Raw genomic sequence first — 6,000 nt, 5'->3', positions numbered from 1 at the left:
CCCTGCATCAGCAGAGCAGAACAGCGACTCTGCAAAAGCCCCCCCAGCACCCCACGCTCTTGCTGCCTCCCGGCAGATCCCCCCCGCACACATACAGCCAACTAGCCACAGCAAAAGCAGCCGGAGTAAGTTGATTGCTTACCACGAGGCTGGAGCAGCAGCATGCAGCAAGCAAGCACCCAGCAGGCAGAGGCAGGTCCCACTCTGGCTCCTAGCCTGGAGGGTCGCGTGGCTGGGGGTCTAGGCAAGCACGGGAACTCAGTCTCTCTGCGTCTACAAGCCACGCCCCCCCAGCATGCAGCCCCAGCCGTGCTGTGGAAAATTCCTCCCTGCTGCCTCACTCTGTGTGCCTGGGGCTGCTGCTGGATTCTTTAGGTTCCTGCCGGCCGGCAGGCGGACACCAGCTGAGAGCTCAGCTGTGCAGCGCTGCCCCAGGGCCCGGGAAGAACACATGGGTGGCGCCGGCTTGCCGCGGTCCCCGGATATCGGGACAAACTGCCGTCCCGATCAAGGTAAGGTCGGGACGCGGGACAAGTCCCCTAAAATCGGGACTGTCCCATCAAAATCGGGACGTCTGGTCACCCTAGACCCGGGGCTGCTAACAGGGAGTTTCGCAAGGGAGTTCTCCAGGTGAAGGAGGAGCAATACAGCGCCCTTTTGGGGTAAGTGACTGTCTGTAGTGTGTGTTTGTTTGCGTTTGGGGGTTACTTGCTGTGTGCTGAGCTTGTGTTTGTCAGTCTGGTTGGTTGGTTGGTTGCTTGGTTGAAGGACTGTGTGCTGTGGCTCTCAGTTGGAAGCTGTGAGCTTCAAAGGAAGGTTTGAGAGCTAGAAACCTCTGGTAAGTGGCTGAGCCTTAATCAGTGGGCGGGGCATTCATACAGGCCAGGGCTTTATAAAGCAGTGCACAAGCAACCAGGGAGCTTTTGCAACCAGGGGCTGCTAACAAGGAGTTTCACAAGGGAGTTTGGAAGGGGAGTTGGAAGGGGGTGAGGGTCCCTTGCCGGTTCTATCTGTTTTCCCTGTATTCCCCTTAAAACCTAAACTTCTTGCTTAAACAACCCTTTCAGTGGACAGGGGGCTACAGACGGGAGTTTGACAAAGGGAGGCTTACGATGGTTAGGAAGACCCGCAACACCTGTGCCAGCACTGCTTCTGTCTCCCCCACCTGCGCCTGTAGCCAGAGTGCCTGAGCATGGATGCTACTACCCAGATCCTGGTGTAGTTTTGCAGAGACTGTAACTTGCAATTTCCACTTACTGATATCCAGGCTGGGGGGGACCATCTCACGTGAAAGGTGCTGCTGGTGGAATCTCTCAGGCAGCAGGTGGGAGAGCTACAGGAGGAGGTAGCTAGGTGGAGGAGCATCCTAATCCACGAGCAATTCCTGGACAGTGTCCATGTGGAGACAGCTGAGGTAGCTGTCCCAGTACACAGGACTGCTGATACACCACTGGTGAAGGAGGAGATGGCTCAGGGTGGACACTGGCAGCTGGTTACTTCTGGCAGCAGGCAGTGCTCCACCCCTGCTCCAAACCCTCCCGCCGTGGTAATAGGTAACAGTTATGCTCTTCTTGATACAGGAAAGAAGGAATCACCCCCTACAGAAAAGAAGGAGAAGCCTCGTACCCCTAAGGCTGGGAGGTCTGCTGCCACCACTGAGAATAGGAAATGTAGGGTAGTGGTGGTCGGAGACTCTCTGCTGAGGGGGACGGAGGCGCCAATCTGTCACCCTGACATTTCATCTTGGGAGGTATGCTGCCTGCTGGGAGCCCGTATCCGAAATGTTACAGAGGCATTGTCGAGGATTATCCAGCCCTCTGACTACTACCCCATGCTACTCATCCAGGTGGGCACAAATGATACTGCACGGTGTGACACTGAGCAGATCAAGAGTGACTACAGGGCTCTGGGAGTATGGGTGAAGGCGTTTTCCAGTGTATTATTTATTAGGTCCACTCCACCAGTACATCACTGCAGTCTGGTGCAGCAACACATAAGTGGATGTGAACTTCCCCCTTAAAGATAGCTCTCCCCACTCTCTGGGGAGGAAGAAGGAAAGATTTCCTCAAACTGTGATCCTGTATTCTCTGGCCACTGCCAGCCTCCTTCCCTGGCACTGCCTCGCTCTTCTTTAACTGTTCCCAGCTGATGGGTTGATTGTTCTCATTTGCTTGTTAGCCCACTGCCTAATTAAACCATTGAGCACCATCTCCCAGTTAAGTCCACTCCAGTGGGGAATAGCTAGTGAGCAGAGATTTGGGTTAGTTTAGTCTCCTGGTACACTGTCACACAGACCATAGAAAAAAAATCCCATCTTGATTTAAAAAAACTGTCAATGATGGAGAATCCATGACCCTGAGTAAATTGTTCCAACCACATACTCCCTGTGTGACCTTGGTCACATCACATAATCTAACCTGTACCTCAGTTTCTCATCTGTAAACTGGGGATAATCCTTGCCTACCTCACATCTTGTTGTGAGGAATAAATTTATTACTAGGAGTGAGAGGATCAAATATGTCAGTGCGGTGGGTCAGAAAAATAGATAGGGAGACTGGACAGTGCTCTTCTTTTGGTGACCTTTATTCAGCTCCCAACATCCTTGCTAGTGGCTATGAGTTCTTGGTTTTCCTCTTCCCTTCCTTATAGAAGCAGGAGCTGTGACAAATTTTTATTACCAATCTGCCTGAGGTGTCAGGTGATCAGGCTGAAGCCACAGAATCATTTGGGGAGGAGATGATGAAACACACCAAGTGTCTAAATTTTAAAGCTTTATTAATAAAATAATAAAATTACAGTGGAGAGTGATGGGTGCTCCCGACATCACTCAGAGGAAGGAAGAAAGCATTAGTGCCCCAAGCCCTAACTCACTTTCATACTCACACACACTCTACCCGAGGCTGGCCAAGCCTGGGTGTAATGTAAGAAGAACAGGGGCGAAGGGTGGATGGGAGTTCTGTCCTGGGCCCAGGTTGTCCGGGGTCCACTGTGATCTCCGAGTTGCTCCAGCTCTCAGGAAGGTTTTTAAGTACATGGTTCCTTTGGGGGTTTTTTGTTCCATGACCTCTCTTCCTGGTGTTCTTTGTGCCAGTCCAAACCGTCTTTCTGTGGTCTCCTCAACTTTCCCAAAACACACCGTCTAGACTTTGTTGTCCTCTTTGTTTTCCTCCATGCTGGCCTTCGCTTGTGTCATTTGTTAGGGCTGCCTCTGCAGGTCTGTTCAGCTGCATCTTCCTTTCTCACAGTTGGTTGGTGTATTCCAGGCCCCTGTCTTTCTCAGCAGACAGCCAAGCATTGGCTGTGAGCTGCAGCCTTGGGCTGGAGTCGGTGACTTATCTTCTGACTGAGCGAGCTGGAGTGTTGAGTTAACCCGTTCTCTGCTTTCTTCCTCCTTCCCCCTCTGACCTCTTGCAATCTGCAAAGGATTCTTCCATTCCACACTCACACACCTTTGACCCTTCCCAAAATGCCCTGCAATGCTTGCAACAGTGTTAGCAATATACAAGGCTGACCTGCCTCCCCAAGGGGGACCCCTTGAGGGAGGGGGTTATTGGGGTGTGACAGTCCCCCCCTTGACCCTGAATCAACATTTTGTTGGGAGGGGTCACCACTTAGGTGTCCACCCTCCCTCTGATACGGTGGCCAAGGTTACTATTGGTCTCCTACATAAATAGCAATACAGCATGCACAAAATGGTTAGGACAGCAACAATTGCATACACCAGCCAATAATGACTTCTGGCTTCGTTAGTAACATAGCATAACACATCCCCCTGTTGACATAGATGCCCCCACTCTAATGGCGGTGGTGAAGGCAGCTTTCTCCAGATTAAATGTGTGTTGTAACATCTGTCTGGAATATGGAAAGTTGTTCTCGGGTGTGCACGAATGGAAGAAATAAATTGGGCATTATCCATGAAAAATTAAACACAATATAAAGAATAGGAGTACTTGTGGCACCTTAGAGACTAACACATTTGTTTCAAAATGGCTGGCCAATGCACTGAAAAATTTTGTGTTTGTGATCTTAACAGTACGTCGAGAGGCACCCTGGGGTCAGTGGCTCTCCAAACACATGCTGAGGTATTGGTGAACAGATGTGTTGCAGTGGTGGCATATCCCGATGCCTCCCCTTCCCAACAGATGTGTTGACCCACCTCATAAAAGCGACCTGGCACTGCCTTCTCTTTACACATCATTTGAGGGGGCTCCATAGGCCATAGCCGCCAGGTGTTGCCTTCTGCAATCCATATGTGCAGATAGTCCGGGGATGCAGTCAGCACATACTGCTTAGCCGTGTCATTTGGGGGAGCCACCACCTCTCACAGGACATGATGGATCACCCAGTCCCAAAGGCAGCCTTCCCAGAGGCCTGGTTGGATATTTATAGCAGCGGCCCACACTCCTTTCATGGGGCCAAAAGCTGTGAAGGAGCAGGCTTTGCCTGTGCACTTCAAATTAGTGAGCCTCCAGAATAGCAGAAAAGCCATTGCTCCCGGGGAATCCCTGAGTGGGAATGGATTTCCCCGGGCCAGACTCCATGGAGCACATTCTCCTGGATGCTCTGGACTTGTTGGGTCAAATATTGTTGGAGCTGGGAGCATACAGAATCCCAAACTAGTTGATCCCCAGCCTCAATTATGGTCTCAATTAGTCCCTGCAAGGTATCCCACGTGTGAAGGGCCAATTTGGCAGTATGTTTGAGGGCAGCGGTGGCCACTGTAAGGTGGGTAAGGTCCGCACTTGTAACTAGTCCTATGGCCTTTTCCAATTGTCCCAACCGTTCGTCTCTCATGGCCCCTTGCTGAATATTCCAAATACTAGCTGCCGTATTGGCCCCATCCCACAAGGAGCCCACCAAGGTCCACCTTTTCTGGGGGGGACAAGGACAACATCTGCCTGAGATGGGCAAGTTGGAGGGTGCCCCCCCAGTACAATTGGGAAGGAAGGTTGGGACTTAGAAGTGTTCCAGAAGCAAATAAATGTCTAAAGCCCCTAAAGTGGCATTAAGGATGATTCAGCCTTGAGTGGCTGCCTCCCATTTGGTGGCTGGTAAAATCTGCCACCCCCGCTGGGGTTTGATGGGACATAACGTTGTCCCCTGTGGTGCTGTCTGGCAGGGTATGGAGCTCTTTGAGGTTAATCCCATCAGGGACCCAATTGGGGAGGGATATGCAGAGCCAGGGGACCTGGGGTTCTCGGCTGGGGGCTGACCCTGGAAAATACCCAAAAATACATTGTATTACAATGAAGGATTTTGCAGGCCTGAAGCAGCATGAGCGGTCCCACCACTCGTGTTCAGGGTGTCCCTGGGCTCTCGCTATTACTGCCTTGTCCTGTTAACAAAGCAAAAGGAAAAGAAAAAGAACAACATAAATGCACCTATGGGGAAACTGAGGCTCGGATGAAAAACTCCCTAGGTCATTAGTCATCCCATTATAGCCCTTTCTAGCTCCCATTCTGGATGTTGTTTGCTTGGTTTAGGACGTTGCAACATTGCGACCAGGGATCAGGGATTGCTATCACTCACCACAGGGCTTCCCATTCTGCTCCAGGCCACCACAAGAGGAACAGGGTTTGTTCCCCTGGGATCCATGGGAGGTCCGAGGCCACCCACCAGATATTTTGCTGGGGCCCTACTGTGTTTATCTGGACTATGCATTGTTTCCAAGGCACCTCCTCTCCAGCCTTGTGCCACACTGTGGCTCAGTCCCCATCAGCGGCTCAAGCCAGGGAGAGCCTTTGGAGGTATTCTCCCTTCTCAAAATTATAATTATCCAGATAATCCCATGGATAGCTGGAAACCTGGATGGTCCAGGCAGGTGGTTGGTCCACAACTGAGGCCCACAATGCCATGACCAGAAACCTAGGGGAAAACATATGTTTTGAGCTGATTGGCATGTGCCCATTTTAGTTTATCTGGTAGCTGAAGCTGGTACCCTACCAAGGAGATACGGTTCACAATGGAGTATGGACCCACCCACTTAATGTCCAGGATGTG

This window comes from Malaclemys terrapin, chromosome 12 (assembly GCF_027887155.1).
Source record: "Malaclemys terrapin pileata isolate rMalTer1 chromosome 12, rMalTer1.hap1, whole genome shotgun sequence".
Lineage (NCBI taxonomy): Eukaryota > Metazoa > Chordata > Testudines > Emydidae > Malaclemys > Malaclemys terrapin.
This window is presented reverse-complemented; position numbering follows the sequence as displayed.